At 36.3% G+C, this 17,020-nt stretch overlaps 1 non-coding gene across 1 annotated transcript; it reads left to right on the forward strand.

Moving 5' to 3' along the window:
- The first annotated feature begins 16,859 nt into the window (after positions 1 to 16,859).
- TRNAT-CGU (transfer RNA threonine (anticodon CGU)) lies at positions 16,860 to 16,931 on the forward strand. Its single transcript has one exon. It is a non-coding gene; the product is annotated as a tRNA-Thr (tRNA).
- Positions 16,932 to 17,020: the final 89 nt, after the last annotated feature.

Below are 17,020 nucleotides of genomic sequence, written 5' to 3' on the forward strand. Positions count from 1 at the left end.
CGATCTAGTCACGAAGGTCCATGGTCGATTTAACTACACGATTTATGTATATATTTATCTTTTATTTACGTAATATTATCATATTTTTGCAGTTTTTGAAGTGAATTTCGAAACGATGCCAGTAAGAAACCAAATAGCCTGAATTTAAGTAACTCAATATTCGTTATCTTGTGTATCAGTGCTCTGGTCTCTGATCATGCGCAGTGTCTTACATCTGAGACTTAGGAATATTCAATCTTCTCATCCTTTTCTAGGGAAACTGTACAGCTGTCAAAAGAAAAAGTGGCCGCTCTCCTGTATCAAAGTTCCCTTCGGGTATCTTCGCTACAATTCGGAGACAGGCGATGTTACATGTTGTTGGACTACGTTGCCTGATATCTACAGTTATAATTGAAGTATTCTGTGTGTTATTCGATAGCATAATGGTAGCGTTCAGGCCTCTTATTCATGAGGTCCTGCGTTCGACTACAACCTCGTGCTTTTTATGTCCTTTTTTGTTCTGTTTTTGAGAGAGACAAACTAGACATAATGGCTCCTTTCTCTTTTATGATTATTTTAGTAATTAACATCAGGTTCATTAATATATTATGCCATGACTTTATCATTATGATATTGTGGCTGCAAATGGAAAGAAAAAAGATTTTATTCTCAATAAAATATCTTTTGTGGCATAAACATAACAAATTTACTGGCGTCGGCCTTAAAACATTCAAACAATTAAGCGTTCAAAAAACAAAACAAAAAGCCACAATTCAATATTTAGTCTATCTTCCTCTTATCTCGATCATCTTGCAGTCGAGTGGGCATGGAATTGACTAGTCTTTGCAAATAGCGACTGTTCTTAGACACGATATTCCAGGCATTCTGAACATACACACATAAATGTTCTGTCCATGGGCAGGTCTTACATTGCAAACCCAGCAATCTCCAATCTTTCCTATTTTCTGCCTTCCTCTTAGTCTCCGCATATGATCCACATATCCTAATGTCGTCTATTATTCTTTTCAACCAGAGACCCAACCAATTCCTTTTTCTCTTTCTAATCAGTTTCAGCATCATTCTTTCTTCACTCACTTTTTCAAACACAATTTTATTTCTTATTCTGCCTGTCCACTTTACACGCACCGTTCTTCTCCACATCCACATTTCAAATGCTTCAATTCGTTTCTCTTCATTTCGTCGTAATGTCCATGTTCTTTCCCCATACAATGCCACACTCCACACAAAGCACTTCACTAGTCTCTTCCTCAGTTCTTTTTCCAGAGGTCCGCAGAAGATCCTTCTTTTCTATTAAAAGCTTCCTTTGTTCATGTTTGCAGTTTTCTTGGGAAGGATAGGCCTAAATGCGGTAACATCCCGTTGCTTTCCGCACACCACTATCTCTTTCGCATCTTATTAAATTCCAAGGGGCCCAAGCGTGAAGATAGGAGAGTGGATTTGACTAATTGGGCCCTCCGGACTTCACCGAAAGTCACGGCAAGGGTTAAATATTAATTCTATCAGGATGTTTGACCCGGTCAGAGACCGGGAAATCTCAATTAGCCTTTGTCCCCCGCATCCTGGACTAGCTTCTACGAATCATCAGAAGATCTTAGAGTGTGATTGGGCCAATTTTTCCAAAAATGTTTCCACACTTTTGCTCTCGTAGCTCAGCGGACGAACGACGGAATTTAGATGTCAACATCTCAGGTTCAATTCCTCGTTACTCCTTTTCATTTTATTGTGGTTCAAGATAGTATAATGTAATAATACAAAAAGAAAAACTAATAGCAGTATTATGCAACTGGATTTTTCCAAACCTAATATTAAATTTATGTTATTTATATCGCTAAAGAACGATTACAATATAAATAACTTGAATATTATTTATACAGTATCACTAAAGAACGATAACAGAATATAAATTATAAATATCGGTTTGTTTAATTAATATATTGCAAAAGAACAATAACAATATAAATAACTTGAATACTGTTTTATAATGCTAATGAAGGAAAACAGAATATAAATGATAACTCGAATATTATTTAAATAGCTAAAGAACGATAACAATATAAAAAACGAGAATATTATTCATATCGGAATTTCACAGATTTATTACAGATGTATTTAAGAAATTGTAGAAGAATAGTAATTAGTAACAGTGTCCTATTTATTCTTCTTGGAGCCAAATTTGTAACTTTTAAAAGTGTGGTTACTATGTTGAAGTGTATGTGTTGTAACGGATGCTTGATTTGTTATGTATGTGAGTCAGTTATGGGATGCTTGATGTCGTCGCAATGTCGTAATTATAGTTTGATTGTGTTTGTGTGACTATTGTGTATTAATTTATGATGTATGGTACGGAAAGCTGCATATTTGTGTTATAGAAGTGTTACGTATGTGTGTTGTTAATGTTTTTGTATGTTACAAATTGATACCTGATATTTGCTTTGCAATCGCAATGCCTAATTTACGGATTGTTTATGTTTTGTTTACATCGCGTAAGCTAATTTAATTTTCTTTTCCATTTCTCTTTATGCTTATCTTTTTTGTGTATAAAACTATAGCCCTAACATACATAAGTAAAATACGGCTAACCCCCATTGGAAATACAATAATAATTATTATTCATATCGTTATAATACGATAACAGAATACAAATGATGACCTGAATTTTATTCATATCTCTAAAGAACGATAACAAAATATAAATAACGTGATATCCATAAAGAACGATAACTGGATATAAATGATAATTTGAATATCATTTACATCGCTAAAGAAAGATTAAAAAATAAAATGAAAACCTGAAGAAGGCCCGAACCCACGACCTTTGAATCATTAAACAAGCACTCTACCGCTGGTCTACGAGGCGTAGATATGGAACAGTTTCATAGTTCCGGAACTGCTTGTACAAGCACATGCATCGTGTAACATCGCCGCGACCCGAAGTGGACTTTGAAAATATTCACTGTTCACGAGTGCGGCCACTTTTTTTTTTTGACAGCTGTACATGTCAGCTGAGTTCAAGCTCCCTGTCGATAGATATACTGCCGAGCGGATGACAGTTCGGTTCCAGGTATTCGATAAACAACTTACAATATCATTCACAGTTTAGGAATATCATATGTTATTAATTTATGGAGAAAGTCGTCGTAATTCAAGTGAGGCAAGAAGATGTACCGTCAATGTTTTCCGCAATGAAGGTTACCTAATCGGCGAACTTTTGTAGCGGTTTCTCAACTATCATTATTAGAAACTAGGAGTCTCTTAACTCGGTTCGAAAATCACACAAACAGAAATTTCTTTAATAATGGTACTGCTTTATGGAAGCGAGACAGATTAAAATGTTGCAATAAAAAAAATTCGTGTGATTTTGTTTATTATTTAGACATACAATATTCCCAATATTGTTAAATAAAATGGAAATTTACCATAAAGTTCAATTAATGGGAATGAAAGTTTGTATTTGCTGAATTATTTCGAGGAAAAAATTGTTCCGGGGCCGGGCATCGAACCCGGGACCTTTGGTTTAACGTACCAACGCTCTACCAACTGAGCTACCTGGGAACTCTACCCGACACCGATCCAATTTTACCCTCTATATCCAGAGACCTCAAAATGGGCTAACAACCGTCAAGTAACCAACTTCGAGTGCACACTAACTCCGTGTTACTTTATTTGATGTTCGTTTTTGTAAACAACAGTCCGCCCCTGCATTTTTTTTAAATTTAGACCGGCCAGAGGCCGTTTACCAAACTTATCTATTTTGTTTTCTGTTTTCGTTTTCATTTGTTTCCTTTGTTTTTTACTTACACTAATACAAACACAACACCCATGCCCGCGGCGGGACTCGAACCCACAACCCTTCGGACCAAGCGATAGGGATATGCCGTGCCCCTACCGCTTGAGCCATTAGAACAGAGCATTTGTTTTGTACCGACATGTCTGTATCCGTTTGAGCTATCCTACTGTGTATTTGTGAACTCCCTCCTCCCCATCTAGCAACGTTGCCAAACGCCTAATATTGTAAACTTTAATAATTAGTTAAATATTGCAATTAGAAAAAAGTTGTGAGGACATTTTTCCTTGCTTATGACGTGAACAATCATCAGTTAAAATAATGAAACTTATACCTCTTACATCCTGTATATGAAAAATATGAGAAATGTATTATTGAATTTAATTTCACCAGGTTTTATGTTCAATACTTCGTGAAATAAACCCGCATGGTAGTAGCTAGATACTCGTAGTTTCATACAGACAGACGGGCGGACTGATGTAGTGAAGACAAGTGTCTTTCGCATATATTACCTTTGTGCGGACGCATCTAATAAAATAATCCATTGAAGTATAAATACACACATAAAAGGACACGACATGCCATATAAGAGTATACAGTGCAAAGAACGCATAAAACAGATACAGAAAGCCCTGGGATGAGCAGCAAACACCCAGAATCGTGTGTCTTTTGTTTGAGCGATCGAGCATGTAAATCGTGCTTCTCTCAACTGTTTTGCATTCACATCCAGACCTAACCGTGACATGGAACGCAACAAATTGGAGCAACTATTTACTCGGTACATTTTCTTAAACTCTCTTTACTTTACAGCAGAAATAATTGGATCGTAACAGATTTATGCGACACTTTCAATACGGTACCAATAATATATCAGCATATTGTGTTAATCGGAAATTTAAGGGGTAATAAAGTGCAATCACAGTCTAGTGTATACAGACACGATGCTTGAGTTGTGAGGGTGCTAGGAACAATAGACTGTGCCGATATTATTTCGCATTGTCTGTAATAAGGCGATATTAGCGATCCTAGTGGTTAGCAACTATTTATGGATGCATATTTACTTCTATTGAGCTTCTTGACTGTATATACAAGACTGTGGTGCAGCCTATAACCCCTTCTACCCAAATATTATCTCATCGTCTCGTAGTGAATCTCATTTTCTACAGAAAAGACTTTAGAGTGCCGAATCACGGGAGTACAATCATTTCATTTATGTTGGAGGAAATTCCACCAAATATTTCTTGTCCTCATGCATAAAAATGACAATCAAAATACTATACTTATTGCTCTCTGCTAGCAACAGACATCTATAGGTCTTTTTTGAAAGTTATCAGTGGCGGCTCGTGATAATTTTTGTTGGCGGGGTCAGATATTTCACAAATTTTTCGATATGCGCTAAATAATGCACCAAGACTTTTTATTTCATTTTAGTCAATTGTTTCCACTTAAAATAATACAACTAAAATTACCACCTACAGTACAATTATTTAGTCCTGACAGTCGCCGGAGATGTGCGCCAGGGTTAGGCGAGTCCATTTAGTTTCGCCAAGGGGTGTTTGGGTTAGTCTCTCGCTTGCCTTCGGAGCGATTGGATGTTATGCTGCGGTAGAGCGGTATGTTTATAGTACAAGTAAGCTGTACTGCATTCCTTTACCGACCGCTCCCCCTTATCTCTACTCTGTCCCCACTCCTCCTATTACTTCCCCTCTTTCCCCTATTAAAATGAATTTGAGGGAGGGGGACTAAATAATCGGTCTGTACATAATAACGCAAATTCAACATTAAACTCGCAAATTTGCAGAATTATTTATAAAGAAGATGTACTCATCTGTCCTTCTTTCTGGCAAACTTTTCTCATGACCCAATTCTTAAGTTCGGGATTTGATGGAGATGCTCCTCAAGAATAATACAGGAAGCCAACAAATTCAGCCTATCTTGATCCATGGTGTTTCTGAGAAATGTTTTTATCCTGTTTAATGTGCTGAAAGTCCGTTCTGACACAGCTGTTGAAACACGTGTTGTTAGTGCGATTCGATGGGCTTTTTCCACTTCAGAGAATGAATCTTCAAAGGAGTAATCCATTAAAAGAAACTGAACAAACAACACACAGAGGAAATGTCTTTAAATATATCATTTCAATAGATCACTGATAGTTCATTAATACATTTTTCTTTCGAAATTAAAGGACTGTAATCTTTTACGAAAATATTAGCCCGGTCGATGGGGAACTTATTTCTGTATGAAGCAAATTTCTTTGGATCAAGTATATTAAAGCTGCCAAGTATTATGTGATTGCAGGAAAGGTCAATTGAATTGGTTAATAATGATAACGCATATTTCTTTGGCATCTGCCGACAGGTTTACTTGCCTACTGAGTTTCAGCCTTTTTCTCGGAGGAAACGAACATTCTTCTTCATCATCGACATTTATTTCATATGTTAGTGTTCTCTCTCATTTCCATTACAGCTGACTCAAGATGATGTAATGCGTCAGGTATTCTCAATCTACTCATCCGAGCTTTTGTTCATGATTTTAATGTTTTGAAAATTAAAAAGATTTATTATATTTCCTTATTAAACTTCATACATAAAAATCGTAATAAATTCAAATGGTATCATCATAAATATGGAACTAAAAGATCCGATTTTTTACGACTAGAAGAACCAAAGTGTTTCGCAAGCACAGCTCTTAGCCATGGTACCTACTCTGGTAAAAGGTTATATAATAAAATAATTGAAAAACACCCGAATTTGGAAAATGTTAGTATCAGAAATTTCAAAAATAGTGTTAGGAATTTAATTGTTAAAGAATATATGTCGATTTAATATGTGTATGTATTTGTATGATTTAAATTGTTAAAATTGAAATTGTATTTTTAAAGTTAATTTATTCTTATAATTTTTATTTCTTGACCCACTTTGTGTCAAATAATTATCTTTGTTTGTGTTAAGTATGTGTTTAGATAACTCCCTGAGCAGGAGATTTTACTCCTTCAGGGAAGTATTAAGACTGTATTTCTGTACATGTTATTTACTAACAATGAACAACAACAATATATATATTTGCAGTTTGCATCTGTATTACATTGTATAATATATAGCCAATTTGCAAAACCAGCTATTTGCAAGTTAGACGAATTTTGGCAAATGAGGAAATTTGTGTAAAAACTTATCCACAGATGCTAGAGCCATGATTTCTAGTTTAAATAATGGGGAAAAAATATTTAGTCTGTCTTCCTACAGCTCAGAAATATATGATTAATAGGTAATTAGTTATATTGTATATTAATTTGCAAATAGCAGGTTTTGCAGCCGAATATAGCAGTTAGCAGGATTTGCAACTCTATAGGTAGCCATATTAACGATACATTAGTTTGCAAAACCTGATATTGATCAATGTTAACAGTTTATCTGACAAGACTAACTTGGATACAAACTGACGGTAGAAGAGAACATTCTTATTTTCGTTACATACCTAAATATTATTAAACACACAAATATTGTACTATAAAAAATAAAAATGGAGAATAGAATACTAATGTTATAGTTTGAAGGTTTCCTTATGAACTACTGTTTGTGAAAAGTGCAATACCCAGAAAGAATGGCCCGAACGACCCTAAACTCGGGAGATGTGTAAAACAGAGTACCAAATGTAGTGTGTTCGTACGAGTCCCGCTTCAACTTGTCCTACAGTGATGGTCACATACGTGTTAAGAGCTACCGTGGTGAACGCAGTCTGAGAGCCTGCATTGTTGAGCGGCATTTAGGACAAGTTCCTAGTGTGATACAATATACGATCTCGCTTCGTACGTATTCAGGACAATCTGAACTTCAACCGCTACATTAGAGAAGTCCGAGGTACTGCCCCTCCCTCAGGCAACTCCACATGCCATATTTCAGCACGACAATGTAAGGTCACATGTGGCGAGGATTGTGCAAGTCTTCTTCGAAGAACGACGGGTATCACTGCTTTCCTGGTCTGCACGTTCGCTAGACAATTTCGCCCATGGAACTTGTTTGGGATACGGTTGGTCGGCAACTTGTTCGTCATGGTCCTCCAGCACACACTCTTGACGCTTCGTGGACTCGCATACAAACTGTGTGGAGGGAGATTCCCCAGAAACATATCCAGGAACTCTTTGATTCCATACCATGACGCTTAGAAGCTCTGATTGCAGCGCATGGAGGCTTCACTCCATACTGATATCTCATGGTCACAGATCAGGTACAGTTCTGTAATTCTAATCCTTTGTGTATTGTCATGTATCTAAACTGTGATATCAATTTCATTTCAGTTACATGTATCCTTCTTGGTGTTGCAATTTCTACAAACATCAATGTAATATAACACTTTACAAAATGTTCGGTTCTTCCTCATCCATGAGTTCGAAGTTCACTACACCCGTATGTTCATGCTCATCTTCACTCAGGTCTGCAACAGCAAGATCTTGCTGCTGGTTGAACATTTCGGTGTAGAATGTCAGATTTGCATTCCGAAACCAGTCCTACCCGAAGTGCAATTCCAGAAGTCTTTCAATGTCCCTGATGTTTGCTTCTTTAAGGATGACACCCATTGGAATGTAGTCCTTTTGGAAATGTTTACCTTTATTGTTTAAACTTTTGGATTCGTCTTTTCACTGGTACCATTCTCTTCATCATCTGTATCTTCTCCCTCAACACTAACAGAGTTATTGAAGCAGGATACACCATATCCATCCACACTCATTTCGGCAAAAGTCGAAAAAACTGCAAGATAATCATAGTAACCACTTCAAGACTTCAACACACTTAACATAAAAGGTTAGAAGTCCCCGATAAAGCGCGGGCGGAAACTCTCAGCTGATGTCTTAAATGCAGCAGTATAGTCAATTTAACTATACGAGCAGAAAGTAGCTTTATTATCAGCGTCTAATAATATCTTATTCGTTATATTAGTATGCTCAATGTAATTCTTATGAAGATCGAAATAGCTGCTTTTGCATCCGTAACTCTCAATATGGCCATGTTGTCTCAGTGACATTTAGCAGATTTTGCAAAAGTAAACATGGCATTGTGCAGTTAGCAGGTATTGCATCCTTACGCTCTCCACACTTAGCAGGTTTTGCAACCGTATGCAATTTTATTTACTAGATGTGTGGACTTCGGTCCTATGTTCATAGACATCTATGACGTAGTGCAAAGGGCGGCCAATAGAGGGAACCCAAGAGTTCGAACTCAATCAGAGACGATTCTGTTCGGCGTCGGGGTTGTATCCGGTGTGGCTTAGTGGATAAAGCATCAGCACGTAGAGCTGAAAACCCGGGTTCAAATCCCGGCGCCGGAGAGAATTTTTCTCCGTTCCATTACTCTTTCATCGTATGATGACGCAGAATATCTGCATGGAAATATCATATGTACTTCGGTACATTGAAATAATATATGATATGAGTAAATCACGAAGTGATTTAAGACGGCGCTTATTCCGTCGGATCCCGGCCAACTAGTCACTCATAACGAGTGCACCTGAGCACATGTGTGGACTTCGGTCCTATGTTTATAGACATCTATGACGTAGTGCAAAGGGCGGCCAATAGAGGGAACCCAAGAGTTGGAACTCAATCAGAGACGATTCTGTTCGGCGTCGGGGTTGTATCCGGTGTGGCTTAGTGGATAAAGCATCAGCACGTAGAGCTGAAAACCCGGGTTCAAATCCCGGCGCCGGAGAGAATTTTTCTCCGTTCCATTACTCTTTCATCGTAGATTTAAAGGGTTTAGAGTTGAATTTGTAACCGAATGTATGGCTTATTACGTAGCTAATGACGAACTGAAATCATGGTTACCATTATCTCATTTTTCATTTTTTTGACAGTTGCCTGGTTTTGCATCTGGGCTACATTATCAACATGTTTCATCAAATCATAAAAGAAATTTAGAAGAACAAATATTCATTATTATTTACCATTTTTTTAGGCCAAAAGCTTCTCTCAATGTTATATCATCCCATTCATTTGAGTCATCTCTCTCTTCAATCCTTTCGAAGCATTTCAACAGCTCCGCATTATTTCCCTTAAACTCGGGACTGAAAGTTCCATCGTATTGCTGAAATGGTTGGTATGCGCTTACTGCACACAGATCGCAGTAGGTCACTGCGTTAAGTGAAGTGGGGACAAATGCTATGAATCCAGTAATATTTGCAAAAAACAACTTCACTGATTTAATGCGTTATGAACATGTATTTTTATAACTAAATTAAGTTAGTAGGCGTTGCAGCGAACAAATTTCGCATAAGGAAATGTTTTCTGCATCGAAGTTTGGACCTCACCCTGGTTTCCACTCATTACTGCAGCACCATCATATGCTTCAGTTATGAGTTTATTTTCTAAATTGAAAGGTTGTAGACTTTGTTTTAGAACCTCGCTGAGATCGTTAGCCGTGCGGTTGTTGACAGAACAAGTATCTGCGAGAGTGTTTCAGTCCGCCAGGAGGGCCAGCTTGGACGGGCCCCAACGAAACGTAATATACTCGTAACGGTAACTTCGTAACACTTCGTGAATTTCCGTCGGTAGCGAATGCGACATTTCGCGCCGCGCACCAGTGTTGCAAAGTCAGCGGTTTTGTAGCTAAATCTGGTGTTTTCAGGACTATGGTCAGCTACAGAATTTTGCTGTCAGCGGCTAGCTATTTATTTGGCGTTTTTTGATGATTTGGCAGAAGGAGATGATATTTTTAAGTTTTTTTTTTTCTGTATAGATGTTATATGTACTTGCGGACAACAATGTTAGTTAATCATAAACCAGAGTTTAGTTTGGTATTATCACACTTTCTCATTGTGCGAGTGTAAAATATCAACGTTTTATGTTAACTCCATTTGGTGCAACCACGTCCATTTTCTGCCTCATCCATTGTTGTTGTACAAATAAGGTATGCCGTATTTGTTAAACTCTTAATCTAATGTATGCATTGTTTTGGTAAATGAATTGATGTATTTAATCCTAAAGAGAATAGGTAATGAACTGAATTATTATTTAATTTTTCATTTCGTATTATAGTTTATTTAACACAGACATACTTAAAAGTTAAAACCAAACTCATTGTTGTCAGGCACGTCTCCAGCTTGATGTAAAATCAGATTTCAAACCAACTGTGATTTGATTATTTCCGAAGTGTCCAGCATATTCTTGATCTACTTCATTCAGTTTTGAAGATATGTAATTTAATGATGCCGCGTAAAACTCAATACGTACAAACATTTAGAGATGTGTTGAAAAATTGGGTGTAAGAAGTTGCCGGTGATAGTTCGAAAGCTCGGTGTAAATGGTGTAAGGTGATATTGAATGCAAAATATTAAGATTTAACTACCCGTGCTGATAGAAATAAACACAAAAAGAGAAGAGAGTGTTTTTCTGTTGCTCGGCAACAGTTGCTGAGATACAGTGGCGGAAAATTAACTTTGGGGATTGGAAAACTGTTTCCAACACTACACGCTTCTGGGCAGAGGTGAGTGTTATTTCAGTTTCCGAAGGATTAGAAATATTTAGTTTTTTTTTTAATTTTACATATCACAGTTTAGTATATACAGTTGCGAAGCTTGGGGTGACTTTTTGCATTTCTCGCGATAGTTGCTAGCCGCTTGGAGCGCTGTGAGTACTACGAACAATAGACTGTGTCACTGCCATCGTGATCTAATACAGGCCGTAAGGCAAACCATGTAACTCGCTTAACCTGATCACGAAGGGCGGCGTTTCAACCATATAAATTAGTTGGAATGCATAAAGAGTAACATATATTTCTCTAAAATGTAATGTAATTGCATTAATAAAATTTAAAACAATGATTATGAGACACTTCAGACATAAATCACTTGCGAGTTGAGATGAAATATTATTTTTGGTGTGAAAATTACGTTCATATGTGTAATAGACCTACCTGCCTTTATTTCGATTAAATATTGCGAAATTATTGTACATTCATTTATGCATGATTCAATAATTTTCAGTTGCACCGCACAAATATTTAGGTATGTTAAAATTATAGGTTATGTTTACTGTCCCAGTTGCCCCTTTCTGTCTAATTTTAGTGGTCTCCAATGCCCTGCCATTCATATGGAAATATTATAGGTTATGTTTACTATATCTTATATTCCTAAATTCGCAATTATACTTTATAATTAAGCATAATGCCATGTATGATACTCCGCACATTCAATTTGTCTGTATTTTAATACTACAATTGAGTATTGAATTATTGTATTTATCTACTACCCAAGAGACGAAGTAACAATCGTACGTACACTAATTTCATAAGAGTGGTATGATAAATTTTCTGTATTTATTAAGGAAGGTAGATGTGCTACATTAAATCACAATATAAATTCTTTTTTATTAAACCTCAAAATAGCTTCCATTCTAAACTTAAAATGTTGATGCGAAAGATTATGTTAACATGTAAAATTCTTTTCACATTAAAATAACACAGTTTTGTAATTATTTCTGCAATATAGGCTATAATGCAACAAGAAGTAAAGGGAACTTATGGACACATTACACTACATAAAACTTAGCTATGATACGCAATAAAATTATAATATAATAATTCACTGAGCTCCATACACTGAAATAGAAAACCCGAACATATGTTACGGCCTGGTCTAGATCGAAAAGGCATTGACTGTGCCGTATTTCGCATTATTGTGAAAATTTGTGTAAACTGTGAAATGTTCGTTATCGTTTGTAATAACTGTAAATGGCTAAAATACAAGAATTTGAATAATAATATGGGACAAGGAGACGTTTGTAGCACTATAAATTCTAAGAAAAAAAAGGTCAGAGTTATCCTTCTTCCGAAAGATCCAGGAAGGTGAGTTTATAAAGTATAATATATACTTTATGAATATATAAACCTTATGTATTTCGTATTTCAATAGTGGAAGGAAGGTGTTAATTTTTCAAAAGAACACGATATCAAAAGTACATTACATTTTATCGTCTGCTAGGGAAAGAGTCTGTGATAAGGCGATAGTAGCGATCCTGGTGGCTAGCACCTATCTTTGGATGCATATTTCAACTGTCTATGTTTGCATATTTAGTAAGTATTGAGCTTCGCAATTATATATACTAAACTGTGATATCATTATGATTCATTCCAAATTTTAGGTCGCGATTTTCAGTGATGCATTGGTGGTCACTCCTTCAGAGAGCTAGCTAAACTGGCATTTTATTTCCTTATCCTACCATTGTCAAATGCAGAGGTTGAGAGGCTATTTAGCCAAATGAATCTTGTGTAAAAGCACAGGAACAGAATGGAAAATTTCAAGCTAATTACAATTTTGACCATTCAAGCAGGACTGAGAAGACTTGAAAACTGTTGTTGCACTTATGCATTGCCCCAAGATGTATAGTTTGTATTTAGAATTTGGAAGTGATGTATTAAGAAAAATCTGGAGTTTTTTTTTAACTACAGTTTAGCGGTTTTTTTAAGCTTGTGCAGCGGTAAATGGAATTCTGAGTTGGCAACACTGCCGCGCACCATAGCAGTTGACCGCTACTGAACAACCAGTACTGTAACTGTTTTATAAATTCTAACTTTCAGCTTTTTTAAGAGCAGATTGGATGACAAAAGCTTATCCAAAGTACACAGCAGTGGAAAAATGTTTAAACAGTGTCTAATTATAATATATGCCTAGGCATCGGCCGACCTATTCGAATTCATTGAATCGAGTATGGTTCATTCATGTAATACAAAACACGATTTACTACACATGTGCATTTGAAAACTAGATAGATTTTGGGTTTCCAAACATAAGAATAACTGTTATTACTAGACAGTGGATACGGGATGACTTAAGGAAAATTGAAGTTGTTTCGTGTCGGAGTATATGGCACGTGCCGCGCCGTCCGTCTTTTGTGTACCTGGCGAGTACAGCAGCGTACAAAACGAAGGAACCCCGGTCAGTTCATAGTAACATTGCAACCCAATGTGTGCAGTTGTGTTAACCTGCTCAAGTATTTAGTACACGTTGAATATGTTGTGCTGAACCATTCATAATGGCAAAACGTTAAATTCGCTCAGAGATACGAAATGCAATTAAGAAGTATGAGAGTGACATTTTACGTATTAACGAAGACAATTATGGTGTGTAATGTATGTAAAATTGAAATAAAAATCAGAACAACTCAGGCTATAGAGAAACATTGCAACAGTACATCTCACAGGAAATGCGTTGAAATGAAATCTGGGGAACCATCTACATCATCATCATCATTTAGTTGTGCGAGTCTAACGACACGTGCAACATGATGCTCAGTACAAATATGGCACTAAAGAAATTGAGTGATCCCCATTTTAGAGATTTTCTTCAGAAATTCTTTTTACAATTCATTTTGTTTTCAGATAAATCTAGTTCAATATAATAAAAGTTTCAAGTTCAATCTATAAATCTTATAGATTGAACTTGAAACTTTTATTATATTCAAAAATTCTCTCGATACAAAAACTGTTTAAGCGATAGGCGAAGACGATTCAGCTTCGACAACTTACGAGAATATATCGTCGTTTACTGCAACGCTGGTAATTGCATCAATGATGACGAGGAGTGAACCTTGCAAGGTATGTACTACAGTACGTTATTTTTCTTTTCCTTCTGACTGTACGGAGATACAGTAGCATGTTGACGTCGTCTGTTTACGTTTAAAACCTGTTCACCCAATGGTCTGAATGAAAAAAATGTAACATATAGAAAATGTGCACTTACATTCAATAATAAGTCATCCCGCATCTACTGTCTAGTTATTACGCATATTCACAATACGTCTTTTCAATAAGAATAAAACCCGATTCTTTGTTTGCACACAGTAGGTATAATACACAGAACTGCAGACATTATATTCTTCACATAACATAATTAGGAACATTAACTCCAGACTTTTGAGATAGGCAGGACATGTAGCACGTATGGGTGAGTCCATAATTGCATATAGATTGTTAGTTGAGATACCTGAGGGGGGGGGGAAATATCTTTTGGGATGCCGAGACGTAGATGGAAGGATAATATTAAAATGAATTTGAGGGAGGGGGGATATGATTTTAGGGACTGGATTAAATTTGCTCGGGATAGGTCCCGATGGCGGGCTTATGTGAGGGCGGCAATGAAACTCCGGTTCTTTAAAAGCAATTTGTAAGTAAGTAAGGTACTATGTAAGTGTTCAATATTCATTAAGTTATACCCACATCTTCCCAATTACACATGTCACTTAAATGTTGTCAATTAAGTTTAAAAAATTTGATAGTAGATAACAATATTAATAACATTCATTCGTAATATTTACGATGAAAGTTTATACTGTCTGTACTTTAATGTTGTGCGCATTACTGTACTTTGACATTACTTGTTGTATCTCCTAAAAAAATATATATTTTTTTCTAAACAATCAATTTGAAGACATAAGTATCGTCTCCTCTTATATGGTATTAATCTTAACTTTTCTTAAAAGTCGAGAAGAACGTTTCTTTTTAAACAAGGTTAAGTAATATTTTCTGTTTTGTTTTCATTTCAAATTAATAATAATAATAATAATAATAATAATAATAATAATAATAAAAATAATACACAAAATTGTAATATTTTCTGTAATATTTAACCCCGTAATGTAAATTTAATAGTATTGTTTGTTGTAAATTAACCGTTGCAAAACATGTTCTTAAATTTGTCTTTATTTTCACCGTTATATGTGTAGTTAATTTATATCATTGTTATTAATTTTATAATTTTTTGTAACACTGTGCTGGACTTTCGTTGACCAATGGCTGTTTTCCAGCATATATATATATATATATATATATATATATATATATATATATATATATATATATATCAATAAGTAACTGAATAAGTAATTTTTATTATTCATTCATTCATTCATTCATTCATTCATAGTGTTCTGCCCAAGGGCAGGTATTTCACTGCAAACTTAGTATTATCCAGTCTTTCCTATTTTCTGCCTTCCTCTTTATCTCCTCATATTAGCCATATATCTTAATGTCGTCTATCATCTGATATCTTCTTCTGGCCCAACTCTTTTCCCGTTCACCATTCCTTCCAGTGCATCCTTCAGAAGGCAGTTTCTTCTCAACCAGTCACCCAGCCAATTCCTTTTTCTCTTTCTGATCATTCTTTCTTCGCCCACTCTTATTCTGTCTGTCCATTTCACACGTTCCATCCTTCTTCATATCCACATTTCAAATGTTTCTATTCGTTTCTCTCTACTTCGTCGTAATGTCCATGTTTCTGCACTATTAAATTATACACTCCAAACAAAGCACTTCACTAGTCTCTTCCTTACTTCTTTCTCCAGAGGTCCGCAGAAGATGCTCCTTTTCTTATTAAAAGCTTCTCTTGTCATTGCTATTCTTCTTTGACTTCCTGGCAGCATATTAAAGAATTATTAATTTGTACTACAGAATAATAATAGCTGTAATATTCACAATTAATATTTGAGGAGAAAAATTCGCTCCGGCGCCGGGTATTGAACCTAGGCCCTTGGTTCTACGTACCAAGCGCTCTGACCACTGAGCTCTTGACTGTGGAATCCCGTCCAAACAAGTCACTCAGCTGAGTGAGTCCCTTGTATAATGGCAGTTGACTTGGACATAAAAAACGTCAAAATATATGCCTAACTTTGAGTGAGGCCATAAAGGGAGACATTGAAGGAGGAGAGTTCGATCCGGTGCTGTGGATTGAATTCGGCGTAGCTCAATGGTCAGAGCGCTCGGTACGTAGAACCAAGGACCCGGGTTCGATCCCCGGCGCCGGAGCGAATTTTTCTCCTTAAATATTAATTATCAATATTACAGATATTATTCTGTAGGAAAAATTAATAAATCCTTAATACTCTCATAGCTAGCAGTGCATATGTCTGTACAGATTACTGTTCATTTAACTGTGGAATCCCGGCCAAACAAGTCACTCAGCTGAGTGCGCCCTTTGTATAATGGCAGTTGACTTGGACATAAAAAACGTCAACGTATATGCCTAACTTGGAGTCAGACCATAAAAGGGAAACAGTGAAGGAGGATAGTTCGATCCGGTGCTGTGGATTGAATTCGGCGTAGCTCAGTGGTCAGAGCGCTTGGTACGTAGAATCAAGACCCGGGTTCGATCCCCGGCGCCGGAGCGAATTTTTCTCCTCAAATATTAATTCCTGGCAGCAGCTCACGTTACTACTTACAGTACACCCCAAGTATTTGAAGCTGTCCACTTCCT

Source organism: Periplaneta americana, chromosome 6 (genome assembly GCF_040183065.1).
Source record: "Periplaneta americana isolate PAMFEO1 chromosome 6, P.americana_PAMFEO1_priV1, whole genome shotgun sequence".
Lineage (NCBI taxonomy): Eukaryota > Metazoa > Arthropoda > Insecta > Blattodea > Blattidae > Periplaneta > Periplaneta americana.